Source organism: Schistocerca gregaria, chromosome 6 (genome assembly GCF_023897955.1).
Source record: "Schistocerca gregaria isolate iqSchGreg1 chromosome 6, iqSchGreg1.2, whole genome shotgun sequence".
Classification (NCBI taxonomy): domain Eukaryota; kingdom Metazoa; phylum Arthropoda; class Insecta; order Orthoptera; family Acrididae; genus Schistocerca; species Schistocerca gregaria.
The window spans coordinates 339,606,780-339,624,683 of record NC_064925.1 but is presented as its reverse complement, the minus strand read 5'-3'; the positions used below and the strand labels follow the sequence as shown (position 1 = coordinate 339,624,683).

Genomic DNA, 17,904 nt, shown 5'->3' with positions numbered 1-17,904 from the left:
CTGTTTTACACACTTCGCACCACCATCGTCTCACAATCCCGTCTTTCCTCGTCTGGTAGTACACATTTGCGACGAAAAGTCGAACAATTTTCTACGGTGGATAAACGGAATTAGAGTCTTCCATGTGAGACAATCCGCCGAAGAAACGTTAAGTACACAAGACATCCAACTCACTAACGACATATCTCGTCTGGGTTTCCGTAGCAACTCACGAATAATTCGCAGAGGCTTGTAATTTAGAGCAACTACGGGAACGATGCAAAACAGATAAAAATGGTTATCACAAGTAATAGATCAGAACGCCCGCCAGCGGAGTCTCATGATCGATTTACTATCGCACGCTCATAGGCAATCATTCTTGGAAATTACCAACTGTTATTATAGTTATTGTACTCAAGGGAGAATTTTCTTTAAATGGTTACTAGGTCTAAGATCAATAAAAATATGGCTCAAGACCAACAACTAGCAGAACCGCTCACAGCAATTAGAGTGACCAGGTAAATGCCAGACTTGTCTCAATTAGTGAATTTAATGAAAGCCCAGTGAGCAGATTCAGCAGCTGTAAACCCTCAAATTGCTAATTTAAATGAATAATTAAATGCTCAGAATGAAGCTCTAAAGAGAGGAATAGGTTTAGTACATTCTAGATTAGATGCCAAGTTAGATGACCTGAGTCACATGCTCAAAATGCTTCATTGATAGATGAAGTGAGTGCAAATTTAAGTCTTACGCTAGATTCAGTGAATCCCCAATCAAAAAGTAAATTAGATGCTCAGAGCGAAATTTTAAGTAATCAAAGTGAAACCTTGGACAGTCAAGCAGCATACAGGGTGTTACAAAAAGGTACGGCCAAACTTTCAGGAAACATTACTCACACACAAAGAAAGAAAATATGTTATGTGGACATGTGTCCGGAAACGCTTACTTTCCATGTTAGAGCTCATTTTATTAATTCTCTTCGAATCACATTAATCATGGGATTGAGACACACAGCAACAGAACGTACCAGCGCGACTTCAAACACTTTGTTACAGGAAATATTCAAAATGTCCTCCTTTAGAGAGGATACATACATCCACCCTCTGTCGCATGGAATCCCTGATGCGCTGATGCAGTCCTGGAGAATGGCGTATTATATCAAATCCATCCACAATACGAGCACGAAGGGGCTCTACATTTGGTACTGGGGTTGCGTAGACAAGAGCTTTCAAATGCCCCCATAAATGAAAGTCCAGAGGGTTGAGGTCAGGAGAGCGTGGAGGCCATGGAATTGGTCCGCCTCTACCAATCCATTTGTCACCGAATCTTTTGTTGAGAAGCGTACGAACACTTCGACTGAAATTTATAGGAGCTCCATCGCGCATGAACCACATGATGTGTCGTACTTGTAAAGGCACATGCTGCTAGAACATGTGCCTTTACAAGTACGACACAACATTTGGTTCATGCACGATGAAGCTCCTGCACATTTCAGTCGGTGTTCGCACGCTTCTCAACAACAGATTCGGTGACTGATGGATTGGTAGGGATGGACCAATTCCATGGCCTTCACGCTCTCCTGACCTCAACCCTCTTGACTTTCATTTATGGGGGCATTTGAAAGCTCTTGTCTACGCAACCCCGGTACCAAATGTAGAGACTCTTCGTGCTCGTATTGTGGACGGCTGTGATACAACACAACATTCTCCAGGGCTGCATCAGCGCATCAGGGATTCCATGCGACGGAAGGTGGATGCATGTATCCTCGCTAACTGAGGACATTTTCATTTCCTGTAACAAAGTGAAGTCGCGCTGGTACGTTCTGTTGCTGTGTGTTTCAATTCCATGATTAATGTGATTTGAGAGACGTAATAAATGAGCTCTAACATGGAAAGTAAGCGTTTCCGGACACATGTCCACATAACATATTTTCTTTCTTTGAATGTTTCCTGAAAGTTTGGGCGTACCTTTTTGTAACACCCTGTATACTTTTATCACAGTCTAACATAACAGTCGCGACACTCACTGCTGTAAAAGTTGTTACTGTTTGACAGATTGAGTGACACTAGCGCTCCAAGCGGCGAGTAAGGTGAACATCAGACGAGTCATGAGCATAATGTTTGTTTTGCATCCATTACCTACGTAATTTTCGAAATATTTGAGATATTTTCGTGCCTCCAACGGTTTGTGTAGTACCAGAATGCATATATGTTTCTAAAACTGATTCTAAAATAAGCGTAAGTATGGAAAAAAACATGAATCGAGTGGCAAGTTACAACACATTCGTGAAGAAACACTTGTGATGTTGGGTAGCATTGCAGCTCACCTCGTTGATATCAAAAGAATACAAACACACATATTCACACATAAGAAACACAGACATGTACCTCTACATGGAAAAGAGATCGACAGCTCATTTATACTTCTCTAGGCCTACTGTCACCTGTTGCCACAAGTACTACCTTCACTTTATATTCTAAGTAGGACAAGCAACTGCCAAATAGTGGGTGAAATATGTTGAAAACTTTATAATGAGCTGATTACATTACATTTAACGCAAAACCAAATATTTGAATAATTTTCAAACAATCTGTCAGTGAACAAGGTGTTAACAAAATAACGTCATCACACGAAGGAGGCAAGGAAAATTATGTCACTAACGGCAGAAGTGAATGAAATACATACCAAACATTATGATTTTGTAAGACACGAATAACTGCACTTAATCTAACCACTTCATCGTCAAAGAAGGTCTGTGTTGACGATTCACACGAATCTAGCGCTGATACATGGAGAGCTAAACTGATTGCTTCTTTTTTACAGCTTTAGATGGATTGTCAAATCTTTGTGGCAGTTTCCTCCTCATCGTCAGTTGAGGCGGCTTATTCGGGATGTCAAACAGTGTGGGTACTGCATTCCATACGAGTTTACTATTGTCTGTGTTCATGAACTGTTTATGTTCGAAATGTAGCGAACAAAACCTAATATTATTATACAGGTAAACTGGGTCTATTTTCATAAGGTCATCTCGTCTGCTATTAACTAGCCATTTCTGCTCCTAAAACGAAACAATCATTAATACACATGTAGTTTGCAAGTGACTCCTGACGATACAGTTTAGTAACATGATGGTGTATATACCTCTCAGGATCCTTAGGAAACCTAAAAAAAGACAACTGTGGCGTCCTCTTCCGGTTGTTGCTGCAATTTATTGCAATGCAAACACTCCTGCTTGTAAAAACCATTGTAGAAATCGAAATAAACAACCACTATTCGCTTTCAAAATCGCGCCGAACTCACAGTTTAAGTTACTGGCCGCTGGGGGCGCGGAAGGCAACAAAATCGAGGCGAAGTGTCACGACTGTTATGTTAGACGGTCGTTTTATCAAGGACTGAATTTGACTCTTTAAATAAAAGGTAGAAAATCTGAAGTTAGGTATAAAGAGTGAGCTCACTAGTTCTTTAAATACACTCGTAAATCAACTGTTCTCTGACTCTACTCAGAGACAGAATGAAACTTTAAATATTCAAATGACAAATACTGTATAGGTTTCTTGCCTGTCAAAATATACACTCAAAGCAAAGAATCTAGTAACCGATGTGAAGGCATAGTTACTTTGGAGACTGAATGCGACGTCAAATATAATAATAACAATATAGGAACAGATTATATTAGATTAGAGCTACTTTCATTCCAATTGATCCGTAGTGAGGAGGTCCTCCAGGATGTGGAACATGCCAGAAAAACATGACAAATATTTACGGCTAAAGCAAATAAGCTAATGTACCATTCCACAGGTCCCAAATCGAATGATCGTCATTTTTTAATGAACACTGTATGAAAGAGTGATTTTACAAATACTAATACACTGAATTTAAAATAAAAAAGTTTTTTATTTATTTATAAGGGAATAAACATGTAATACAACTAATATAATATTTATTTACAATGAACACATTACTGCACTGAAATGATCAGAAGTTATATTGTACTTATATACACTCCTGGAAATTGAAATAAGAACACCGTGAATTCATTGTCCCAGGAAGGGGAAACTTTATTGACACATTCCTGGGGTCAGATACAACACATGATCACACTGACAGAACCACAGGCACATAGACACAGGCAACAGAGCATGCACAATGTCGGCACTAGTACAGTGTATATCCACCTTTCACAGCAATGCAGGCTGCTATTCTCCCTTGGAGACGATCGTAGAGATGCTGGATGTAGTCCTGTGGAACGGCTTGCCATGCCATTTCCACCTGGCGCCTCAGTTGGACCAGCGTTCGTGCTGGACGTACAGACCGCGTGAGACGACGCTTCATCCAGTCCCAAACATGCTCAATGGGGGACAGATCCGGAGATCTTACTGGCCAGGGTAGTTGACTTACACCTTCTAGAGCACGTTGGGTGGCACGGGATACATGCGGACGTGCATTGTCCTGTTGGAACAGCAAGTTCCCTTGCCAGTCTAGGAATGGTAGAACGATGGGTTCGATGACGGTTTGGATGTACCGTGCACTATTCAGTGTCCCCTCGACGATCACCAGAGGTGTACGGCCAGTGTAGGAGATCGCTCCCCACACCATGATGCCGAGTGTTGGCCCTGTGTGCCTCGGTCGTATGCAGTCCTGATTGTGGCGCTCACCTGCACGGCGCCAAACACGCATATGACCATCATTGGCACCAAGGCAGAAGCGACTCTCATTGCTGAAGACGACACGTCTCCATTCGTCCCTCCATTCACGCCTGTCGCGACACCACTGGAGGCGGGCTGCACGATGTTGGGGCGTGAGCGGAAGACGGCCTAACGGTGTGCGGGACCGTAACCCAGCTTCATGGAGACGGTTGCGAATGGTCCTCGCCTATATCCCAGTAGCAACAGTGTCCCTAATTTGCTGAAAAGTGGCGGTGGGGTCCCCTACGGCACTACGTAGGATCCTACGGTCTTGGCGTGCATCCATGCGTCGCTGCGGTCCGGTCCCAGGTCGACGGGACGTGCACCTTCCGCCGACCACTGGCGACAACATGGATGTACTGCGGAGACCTCACGCCCCACGTGTTGAGCAATTCGGCTGTACGTCCACCCGGTCTCCCTCATGCCCACTATACGCCCTCGCTCAAAGTCCGTCAACTGCACATACGGTTCACGTCCACGCTGTCGCGGCATGCTACCAGTGTTAAAGACTGCGATGGAGCTCCGTATGCCACTGCAAACTGGCTGACACTGACGGCGGCGGTGCACAAATGCTGCGCAGCTAGCGCCATTCGACGGCCAACACCGCGGTTCCTGGTGTGTCCGCTGTGCCGTGCGTGTGATCATTGCTTGTACAGCCCTCTCGCAGTGTCCGGAGCAAGTATGGTGGGTCTGACACACCGGTGTCAATGTGTTCTTTTTTCCATTTCCAGGAGTGTGTGTATATATATATATATATATATATATATATATATATATATATATATATATATATATATTATATATTATATATATATCAGTTGGTTTTACTGAGAAATTCATCAATGGAATAGAAGGAGTTGGCCACCAATAAATCCTTTAGGCTTCTCTTAAACTAAATTTCATTGGTTGTTAGGCTTTTTATGGCTCCTGGCAAGTTATTGAAAATGTGTGTTCCTGAATAATGCACACCTTTTTGTACAAGACTAAGTGACTTTAAATCCTTGTGAAGTTTATTCTTATTTCTAGTATTGATTCCATGAATTGAGCTGTTGGTATGAAAAAGTGATATAGTTTTAATGACAAATTTCATTAAGGAATAAATATATTGGGAAGCAGTAGTTGGTATCCCTAGTTACCTAAACAGGCTTCTGCAGGATGTTCTTGAGTTCACACGACATAAAACTCTTACTGTACGTTTTTGTGCCCAGAAAACTTTAGCTTGGCTTGATGAATTACCCCAAAAAATAATCCAATATGACATTATGGAATGAAAGCATAGTATGTCAGCTTTTTCATTTTTATATCCCCTATGTTTGACAAAATTCGCATTGCAAACACAGATTTGTTAAGACGCTTCAGCAGTTCTGTGGTGTGCTCCTCCCAGTTGAATTTATTATCAAGCTGTAACACTATTCACTTCTTCTATCTTCTTGTCATCATATGATAGACATATACTCGTGGGAAACCCCTTACAAGTTCTAAACTGCATGTAGTGTGTTTCTTCAAAGTTTAATTACAAAGAATTGGGCAAGAATCAGTGATTAACGTCCACAAATATTTTATTAGCTGACCTTTCTAAGACTACTTTTGATTTGCTATTTATTGCAATGTTTGTATCATCAGCAAACAAAACGTACTTGGCATCTGGTAATGTTACTGATGAAAGGCCATTGACATACACAAGAAAAAGTAAGGGCCCCAAAATGGACTGATAGCTTGATACATGTCTCTTTCCTAATAACACCCTTTGTTTCCTTCCAGAGACATAAGATTTGAACCATTTTTCAGCATTTCCTGTTCCACTATAATATTTTAATTTGCTTAAAACAATATTGTGATTTACACAGTCAAATGCCTCTGACAGATCACAAAATATACCAGTAGCCTACAATTTTTTGTCTAATGAATTGAGCACATTTTCACTGTAAGTGTAGACAGCCTTCTCAATATCAGGACCTTTTAGAAATCCAAACTGTGACTTTGACAGTAAAATGGTTATAAAGCCAACTGTACACTACTTTTTCGAAAATTTTTATGAATACTGGCAACAGTGAAATTGGACGGAAATTTGATGCTATTTCTTTGTCTCCCTTCTTAAACAGTCGCGTAACTTCAGCTGAACTTGTGAAAATGTATCTAATATTAAATTTAATTCTGTAAGACAGGAAACGATTACTTTGGAAGAGAGCACAGACCAGCCTATGGAATTAATATCGATTATTCAATCGAGAATTCCAGGTATACGAGCTGTTACTACACGATCTGTCAGCTCGCTAGTAAATAATGTAGAACAAAATTTCAAAGGAAAATCAGTCAGTTTTGACATTATAAATGTAAGTAGTCTGGCGGAAACTTTTGAGCTAATTATAAATCGGGAAATTTCCGCGAGTATTGTCTCCAGAAACAGTACGACTATTGTTTTTCCAAACCTAATGATGCTAATAAGGTTATAGACGACTCGTACGAGGGATTCAAACCTGTCCATGACAGATGAGAATATAGAACAACTTTACCTGCTGTTATGTAACCCAGTAAAAGGGTGATTGTTTTGTTGTGGGGACATTTTCAAAAAAAATCGGACCAGAACTATTCGTCCATGTGTAATCAGTTGAGGTTAATATCAGATTCATGAGATCCCGGTGGAGTCACATCTGTCCCCCAAGGACGTTAACGTTCTATGTTAACGGACAAAGTGACAACCGCCGGATCCCTAGTTGTTTTCAGCTTTTCTTCAAATTTAGTTTTCCTGCACCGAATTCCCTTCAAATCTTAAACTATTCTGTAATATATTCTTTAATTCTTATACTATCCTATTGCTTCTGCATCCTTGTATTTATTTGGCTGACAAGCAATGGCTGCTGGAAGTCATTGATATCAAGGCCATACTGCTTCTTCCAGTAATAGCAATAAGTGATTGTATCATACTCATGGTCTCATATGAGTTACGTGGGCTTCTGGTCCACACTATGTCATCAACTTGACAAATTTTGTTGTTATATCGAGTCAGGACTGAAGCATCTACTAATGTTCCATAATATGCTCCTTAGAAGCAGTTGGATTCCGATTTGATATATTGGCAGTTACGTCCTCGGTTGTTAGTGCCCAATAAGTATTTAAGTCGCCTGAACGCTCCGCTCAAGTCAAGGGTGGTCTCGAATCCCAGCATCAGAGTATACTTACATCTTAATTTTGTCTAAGTTATTCTTTGAGCGTAATCAAGGAATATTAGATTTATAGAAAATGGAAGTTTATATGAATCATTACATAATTGTGAGAACATGATACATAATTTTTACCCTTTGTGAGATATAATGGAAATGGGAGAGTTGGTCTCACTTTTGGAAGGGGTGGGTAGTGTAAGTACAGGCATGACTAACACTAGTTACACAACCCACCTTTCAGAAGCCCTTGCACACAAGTGTAACTGATTCTTTACTATTTGTCGTTCCATAGGTGTTGCTAAGATTTTTCTTCAGGGGCTTCAAAGGTGAATGTGAGACTGTCCATTCTGTAGCAGGCATTTAACGCCATACTTCCTCTGGCTTCTCACTCAAGTACCGGCGAAGTAGGGATCCTGGGGAAGGGGGGTGGGAAGGGTTTTCCTGCCTTTGGGGCTATCTTCTTTCTCTTCTTCGATCTTAGCAACCAGTTCTCTTTTTTCTTTTCTTTCGTCTCATTTGAGTACCGGCCTAGCTAATCCTCTTTCCATATTCATATACTTTCATCGCTGAAGTCCTTTTTATTTTCCGTGGTTTTCAGTAACATTCAACTTATTTCATATAAGTAGGCCGAAGAATTAGGATGCACAAACAGACATCTACATACACACAAACATACACTTAAACACAAACTGGAGAATTACGAATTAGAAATCTCAAGTTATGTCAGAACCGCCAAGGGATTTGAAGTATGTACATCTGAGTGGATGCACATATTACATTGTTCAAATGTGACGGTTCTGCATCGTTATTTTGGAATCGTGGTAAAATATCCACAGTTATAGTAAAAAGAGAGGTACTGTTAAATGATAAAGAATTATCTCATTTAATATTATTGTACATAATGAATATGTATAAAACATCGCATGTTCGAGCTAAGGAGAGGGATATGTAGTGCCTCAAGAATTTCGGTGTAAATTCTAGAAACACTCGGCCTTCCATCGTATCGACCACCCTATATTTTAGGTACGAGTGTGGGAGAGAGAGAACGTTTCTACCGATCCACCTGTTTCTATATGCAGGTCGGAAGTTTGTTATTAGAAGACTGTAAGAAGGGCGAGTCACTGAAGACTATAGGTGTTTGCAGCCAGCATCACAGAAGACGTGATGAACACTCAGGTAATAATTACGTAGTATTCTTTGATGTGTTAGTGCTGTGTTGATTGTAAAAAAGACTAATGAACAGTTGAATATAGAGTGCTATGCACATTTATGTATTGGACTCGCTTGAGACTAGAGAGTTTTAAATTATTTCATGTCTTGGCTGTGAACGAAACAAGACACATGCATGCTATTTGAATATGTGTAAATGAGTCTACTGAGTAAGGAATAAGTTAGCTTGCAGAAGTCATTATCCGAGAAAGTTGAAAGTATTCTACGAGTGCCAAAATTATTTCAAGAATAGAAAAGAATTTTAATAAATTCTCTTAACCAGCCATAGTCTGCAGTGAGACTTATGGGAGAATGAGGTACCTTATTACCCAGAGAAGAGGATCGGCTACACGCAACGTGCAAGTTAACTGAACTGGGAGACGTGTGTGCCTTGCAACCCAATACCACACTGTCTCTTGTAGTCTGAAAACGTTAGACACTTGGTTCTTGGTCTTGGGTTTTCTCTCCCATATCGTAGTTCCCAAAGCAGACCTTTTAAAAATCATCCATGTTTTCTTCTGTACCAACAGGATTTGCAGCCACTCCTTTGTTAGACAGCACATTCAGTAATTCCTGGCGATCTAATGTGACAATGCCCGTTTTTCTGAAACCACTCCTAATGTTGTCTCCATGACTTTCACTGAGCTCTTCAGTGACTTTCTTCAACATTGGTGGAATATTAGCCAGACAGCCTCGATTACCCTGATTTCTCCGCATTTGGAGAAGTGACTCCCACTTACTTTTTAAAGGCTTAAAAAAGGCCACATCTACAGGCTGGGCCAGATGAGCATTTTAAATGTGATTCCATTATTTGCACAAGATGTCAAAACAGCTCCAGAAAAATGGCTTGAAAAATAATCACCAATGACAACTCTTGGTTGGGGTTGTTTCTGCAGGTAAGGCAAGGCTACTGTACAATACCAGGCCTCAAAAATGGTTTTGATCAAACCAGCCACTCTTTGTACACTCATAACGTGTGCCCTTAGGCCCTCCAATGTGCCATGAGTGATACAAATTTTCAGCTTTGTAAACATGGTAAATTGGTTGCATCGCTGCAAGGAAACATTAAGCTTGTTGCTGATTTCGCAAAGTCATTTACTTTTTCAGGGTGCTTTTGAGCCCTTCTACAAATAATTATTTTGCTTCCTGGATTGTCTGTCAAATTTGTCTCATCATAGTTTACAATACTGCAAGACTCCACACCATTAAATGGTTCTTCCAGATCGTAAAAATAGTCACTTATTGTTTGCTCAGAAATGCCCACTCTGTCCCTTTTGATATTTTGGCTCATTCTTGAGCTAAGCTGCTTTTGCTGCCTCATCAGAAAAGAAATGACCTTATCTTCACCTCATAGATTAGTTTTGAACTTCTTAATAGTCCTGCCTTGCTTGTTCAAATATCCTTTAACAACAAGCAAATCCATGTAAGTTAATTGAAAACCCCATTCTTCGAGAAGAACGATTTTATCTGAAAACGAAATATGTTTAAATAACGTGGTATGTTTGCCTCATAAGCTAATTTAATTATAGTATAGTGCATGTGGCCTAAACGGGCTCTGCCTAAACATGGTAGGTACTACAATTGTCTATGGTAACTTTTTAATAACTTTGAATGAAACCAGTACTGTACTGTGCTTCATCGCAGCAGATTAATAAGAACTACCTCTAAAACAGACTCTTCCACAGAACGTAAATTTGTCTGCCCACTGTGAGACTTTTGGTCAGTGTTTCTGCACTTTAAATATATCATCATCTTGTCTATGTGATACTTTTATGAAGCAGCACGCAAAGTTTATTTTCCGCTTTTCACTTCACTCACAACTTTATCTAAATCATCAGCATTGCACTGATTCAAAAATTGAGTTCCAAGGGGCCTCTTGTAAAATCTAGCCATAACAAAAATGAAAAAAATTTGAATTCTGTAGAATTTATGTTCAATGGAGTGAAGTGGAAATTCAGCTTTATTCAAATATGGGATATGTGTTGGTCGAGTAAAGTTTCCAGACCTTAAAAAAAGCACTACTAACCTGATAAAGTAAATAATATAACTGAGCAGCAAAATTGGCAGGGAAAAATAGTTGACTGTCACAGGTTTTAGAACAGACCTGGAGGGTCAGAGATACATTATTGTTACCAACATTTACTTTCAGTTGCTAATACAGGCACAAATTACAAAAAAAACTTTGCATTTTCTCTCATTTCAACCCATTGAATCACTTCACCCTAGATTACGGTATTTTCGTACTACGAAAGTATAAATACGAATTCACCTAATACAGCACGGCATGCTACGATACTGAAACAGAAACAGCAATAAGCGCTTGGAATGGCCTGACAGTGAACTTCGAATTCGGGAAAATATGGCGCGATAATATGTTCTCTTGCTTTGGGAAATACGACTACTAGACGATATTTTATATCAAGGAAAACGAAGCTTACAATACTGTCATCAATTTTTTTTATTATGAAGTTAAGGTAGAATGTTAAGAGCACAGCTTAAATTGCGGCAGTTGAACATTTCCAAGAAGGACGATCGTAAATTTCATTGCTGTAAATTGGACATTTCCTGGATTACCAGGCTGAATACTTATTCTATCGAACACTTCCACTTTTCCACAGAAAAGCTGATTACCTTGAAATTGCACAATATTACATTTTTTAAGGATAATTATAATTTTTGCCATCGTTATTGCATATGTAATCTCTGAGACAACCAAAATATGAAAAACTAGCCTTGAAGATAGATCTTTTTAGCGTTTGTTAACCTTTAAGATATATCAAACATGTATGTGCCAGTAAAATGTTAAATGATGGCATAAACAGCCGATGCTCTGCGCCCAAAATTTTACTGATCCTCGAAGTGTTCTGTTTTGAAAGAGTCAAACACTCCTTGATTTAAGAAATACATTGCTCATACTCACACGTAACGTAAGTTGTCTTATGTAAAAGAAAATTTGCTTTGAAAAATAAATGCTCCGCAAACCACTTTTTGCAATATTTTTCCCGCGATCTTTTACAAATGTAAGCAGTTGTGACGTCACGCTCATCGAAAGCAGTTTATTGTTACTAAGAATTGCAGTCTTCGTCCTTAAGTAGGATTCACACACGTATCTTACGTGGCAGCACAGATTGTGGCTTTCTGTAGTGGCATCATGAGCTACATTTCATGCAGGATGAACAAATTCTACGTAGTTGCACTCATATGGGCGGTATGATTATTTAGTGCAAGTTATGGCATGTGTGACAACAGTTAAGCACTTTTGGATCCCAAAAAAATCGCAATGGGTTAAATCAGGGGCCAAAAACATATTTATAAAAATAATAATACTAGGAGACAAAAATGCTGTCTGCAGTGGCAAAGTAACCAACAGCTGGCATGAAAATATCGTCTGCAGACACGTCACGCTTCCAAGATTTTAGAATATTATTTTATTCGCTGATATCAGCATTTCGAATAAATAATTTTTAGTTTAACAGCTGCCGCATCACAGCTATTTCCTGCATATAATCCACAATAATAAAACGGAGAATATATTTTATACTCTGAAGTTCGGAGAAAGTTCTCTGGTTGGCATGAATAAAGCGTGTCTAAGAACATGCTTCACTGAAAATATGTTCTCAGTGTGGGTTGAAGGGTGGGGGAAGTTGCTCAAAACAAAGAATATTCTCCGATTTTGTGTGAATAAAATCAGGGAACTTAGTCAAAAGCAGAGAACATTCATTGTTTTTTGTGAGTGAGCTCCATAACATAATTCGAGCTGAGTAAGTTGTGTTGTGGTTAAGCGTTATCAAGTGTTTTTACTGAAAATGACGAAATTTATAAGTATCGAAAGGCAAAGAAAGATATACGTTCTACGAAGGAGCACAGAATAAAGGAACTATAGAGTTTATATAGATTTAACAGTAAAAACACCGTCTTGGGAGAAAACAAAAATGTTGATGGACCTACTTCTGGACTCTTCCTACATGGTATTTCAACTTACTAAGGAAAATATCTAGGTACCTATGCAAAAACGTATTGAAAACGCAGAATCGAGAAGTTCTACGGCTGCATTGCGCACAATCAGCTTCAAAAAAGTGATAACAGATCATTCTCAAGAAACACTAAGTTTTGTCACATACCAGATGCTAATGGGACTACAGGTTCTTTTAAAAGGGACAAAAACAAGAAATTAGTTCCAGGAAGTACCTTAAAGGCTGAGTGATAAGAATACATTAGATGGTCTTAATGATCTTTAATATGGATGATTGGTTATTTTCTTTTCCACTCAATTTCAGTAACTTTTACTTACTTCATGCATGTTAATTTTCTTGCATGCTCGTATAAAGAACAAATTACTTTCTAGCAAACTGAGTCTAGAATTATTTAAAAGCCTGTTTTATTATAATATGCTGTGGCCAAAACTGGGGAATAACTGGCGACACCTGGAGTTAATGTGGCCAAAACTGGGGAAGTATGCCCCATGGTATTCAATATTTATTTATTTATTTTAGAACATTTGTTCCTACATAGCTGCAACGTACAGTCTTTTAAAAAATAGATATGATTTCTTCTAGTAATTTGTGAACTTATTTCGTATAGTAAACACAAAGCCTATATTGAATTGTCCTCAAAATGGCCATAAGTGATGCCTCAATCATATCCTCTTTTTTTTGTAAAATCTCTACACACAGATCACCAAGGCAATGTAGACAAACTGAATACATTTCTCAATTCACTACTAATGAGACACACATCAGTGGCTGCAGAAATGTGATGGTTGATTTTTTCACACATTGTTGTACTAGCATGAAGGCCATTCTGTGGGATGACATTCCAGAACAATAACAGTATGATAAAGTCCTATGTTTTATGCTTGAGTAACAGCAGTCCAGCCTCAACTTGCCACAGAGACATGCGCCCAAACTACAAGCTTATTTGTATCGCAAACCACAGTGGGCACTTTTACGTCCAGCACCAAGTTTTCATGGCCTTCCACAATTTGGTATATCAGACAGTGAGAGCTACTGTCAAGTAGATAACAAAAAGTGATTTGGTCAGGAATTAATAAAGACAGCCAAAAATGGGCTCCAGCGAGCCATAGACATCAACAGTGCATGATTGCTACCCATGTATCAGCACACATCGGCACCCTAATCACACCTATGTCACACTTTGCACATGTTCATGTTGACCTGGTTGGACATTTGCCATGTACAGGACACTTTAGTTACTTATTAATAGTGGCTGACAGATTTACAAGCTGGCATGTGGGAGCTTTTGTAAATAGCTGGATTGCATGATTTGGGATATCTCAAATGGTAACAACAGGCTGTGGAAGGAAATTCAAATTGTTACTGTCCCATGAGCTCCGACGACTTTGTAACTGCTTGCATATTCTAACAAGCATCAACAGGCTGGTAGAGAGGTTCTACAGCAACTTGTAGGTGGCCATTATGTGCCAAGGAGAGCAGTGGACTGAGGCATTACCTCTGATGCTACAGTAATGGAGATCTAGGCTACATCACAGCTCGACTGGTGTATGGAGAGCATCTGAGACTTCCAAATGAAAACATCTCTGTCAAACTGAGACTTCCGCCTACTGATGAAGCCACAATGGAATTTGGGAAGCTTCTTGAAAGAATCATGGCCCAAATTCGACATTTACCCCAAAAATGCATGGTACTGAACCTATCTTTGTCCACAAAGACCTACAAAAGACCTAGCCTATTTGATTGTAGGATGTTATCGTACAACAACTTTTAAGACTTCCTTATAGAGGACAATATAAAGTTACCTAAGATGGAGCAAACATTTTCAAGCAGCATGGAATGATAGGGAAGGAATGGTCTTCATCAAACGGATGAAGCTAGCCCACATGGAGGATGGCTCAATGGATCAGAAGCCACAGGTTACACCGCCTGCTCCATTGGGCTTTAACTTCAGCCCATCGCGTCCAACGCAAATAATGGGGTCCATGGACAATGTGGTGGAAAACTTGCTGGTGCATAAGTATCACTTATTACAAAGTTCTCCACGGCATCTGAAAGTGGTACCAAGAACAGGAAGATCAGTAAAATGCCAGTTCTCCAACATGCCTAGGCTACTAAAAGCAAGAGGAGGGGAGGGAATGGGAGGGGCTGATGTAGCGACCACAGGATCGACCGATCAGTCACAAACAAACAAAAGGCAAAGTGTGTTGTATTTTTCTGTGTTGTGCCCTATTTTCTTGCCCATTGCGCACCTTTGCTTGTTATATGAAGTTTTCTTGTAGCATGAAGTGAGGTAAAATAAAGATGTGTATTTAGAGATCACATCTACTTAATAACTGTATTGTGTACTTTATTCGCGAACTTAAAAATCCTACAGATCCAACAACTTAAACATCTCACCAAAAGAAGACATACCAAACAACACAACTCTGCTCCATTTGTATTTGTCAGGTCATTTGCAATTACAGAAAATTTTTGAAACCATGTAGTCAGATAGGATTGACTATGGAACAAAGAATTTTCATCTACCATCTGTCATGCATTCTGGATAGTGGAAAATGCTTGCGAAATTTTAAGTTCCATATTTGATGTACTTCAAGTGCCTGTTGCTCTGTCTATTGACAAAGCTTGAGTAGCAGTACTGGCATGTTATTATTTAGGGCCTACACAATTACTTAAGGAGGAAATTGTATCTTACTGTCATCTAGGTGAGACAGACAGTGACAATAAGGAGATGTGTACTATGTCAGCACATGGAGAAAAAGAGGCAGTTTATTTAATCTGCAGCCTATAAGATCAAGAAATTCGCTGGTATGTAGCAAAATTATCAGATACTTCCAGTAATTACTGTAATGGTGAGGGTAAATTTGCTTGGCAAGATAATATTTGTTAATTTTATTTGAATGAATGAATTATGACCAGATGTGTATCATAATTAACTGTTGTATGTTTCATTTTACTATAATATGTTCACGAAAAAAATACTGATACTAATACTTCCACCTCGTCCACTGCTTGCATGGTACTCACTGATGTCAAAGCTTCCTGGCCCAATAGAAAGCTCACTCATTCAAAGTAGTATAAGATAACCTACACACCACTTTTTGTTGCTTTAAGACAATCTAGGTGCATGGGGCTAGCACTCCCTATATTTATTAAGTAAAATATCGTAAGAAATACTTTCGGCCACAAGATGTTTCTATTGTTCAGCCCTCACAATGTGGTCAATGAATTATATCCGTCCCTTCTTTCTGATTAATTTTAAAGGTACACGCCACGCCCACACATGGTAAACAAACAACGAACAGAAATTGGTTAAAGACAGCAGGTTGCAGTGCGAGAATCAGTCCAAAGTTAGTATCAATACTGTCCACAATATTTCCAGGCAGTGCAAGGTAATTCCGAAGATTTCGATGTTATCAGTGTCACAATATCTCAATCTCAGCACTACGTGGTCAAAATTATTGTGCATCTGCGAAATACTGTCGATATTATTGGTCATCTAGGGACCGCTTTAGGTTATGAATACACTAACTTGTTCTAACCTTCACAGTAAAGGTCGCTAAGTACTCGGTAATAATCTTTGTTCCAACACGTACTATAAGAAGCAAAGCACAGAAAGCTTAACAACAACTGTATGTAACAACAGTAAATATGCCAACAGCGGCAACGATGCTTATTATCGTTTGTAATGGTTTAACCCACTTACCACAACGAAGTGTGCTGTTGTGTCGCAACATCAGACCCCCCTGCCCCCCCTCTTTCTTTGAAACCGATTGCTGCGAGTATGTGAAGGAACTTGCAGTTAATCTACATGCCGGTCCTCGAACAAATGGCTGGTGGAAGCAATGTTTGCTCCTGATGCGAGGTAGACGCTTTGATATTTTCTGCTGCTGCTAAAGGCTCTGCCTCCTCATTGAAGTCTGATGTATGGTATGCAAAGATATATGCAGGCTCGATTCGTTCTATTGAGATTCTATCTTCTTTACCATATCCCTCGATACTGAAAGTGTGGTTTTCATGCTTGATTATTCTGAATATATTGAAACGAGAGGAGGATCTATGGTATAATCCATGAGCCTAACGTGCGTCGCTTTTGCTAAGTCTTTGTGCACAAATATCGGCCGATCTCTGAGACTGAATTACTGTGAAAACTGGGTGCCAAGCTCCAGAAGAACCGGTTGCGTGAGTACTAAGAATATTAGTTCTCCTGGAATCGTCAAATGTTCGCCGTATACCATTTGTGCTGGTGAACACTGGAAACCCTCCTTCAATGCTGTTCTCAGACTGAGTAGAACCAGCGCCAATGCTTTAGACAATGATGGGAAACTGCACCTCAAGGTCATTTTGATGGTACGGCGGAGTCACTCTAGTGTTGCATCACTAGCTGGATATTAGCTTATAGTGGAGAGGTGACTGCAGCTGCGCAATAGGAGAAGTTCATTTTAGACTTGGCTTACTGATTATTTTCTGTGATCTTTAGTTATGTCTTGCAGTACACCAAACCTATTGAATCAAGTGCACAGCAACGCTTTCACAACCAATTCCATGGTTCTATCCTGTAACACTACAACCTCTAGGCACCTGCTTAAATGATCGATGATAATAAATAGCACTGTCTGACAGAGTATGGTAGTTGCCCTATGATGTCCAAGGTATGTGGGAAATCTGGCGGATCGGGAAGTGTACATCAGGTGCGAAACCACATCTGCTGATCTTATTACACTTGAAAGTCAGTCACGTACGTGCCCATGCATGGCAATCTTTCTGTACTCGAAGCCACACAACTCCAGTGGAGACTAACTTAGCTGTTGCTCTGACTCCTGGGTAAGCTAAGTTCTGCAGCATGTCACAGTCCTTTCTACAGTATTGTTCGGGTATGTAAGGTCGCTGCCCCAC

General features: G+C 39.7%; 1 protein-coding gene across 1 annotated transcript in view; it reads left to right on the top strand.

The window, feature by feature from the left end:
* Positions 1-17,904, top strand: part of LOC126278599 (gastrula zinc finger protein XlCGF57.1-like) — a 486,383-nt gene that overhangs the window by 327,855 nt on the left and 140,624 nt on the right. The window lies entirely within an intron of this gene.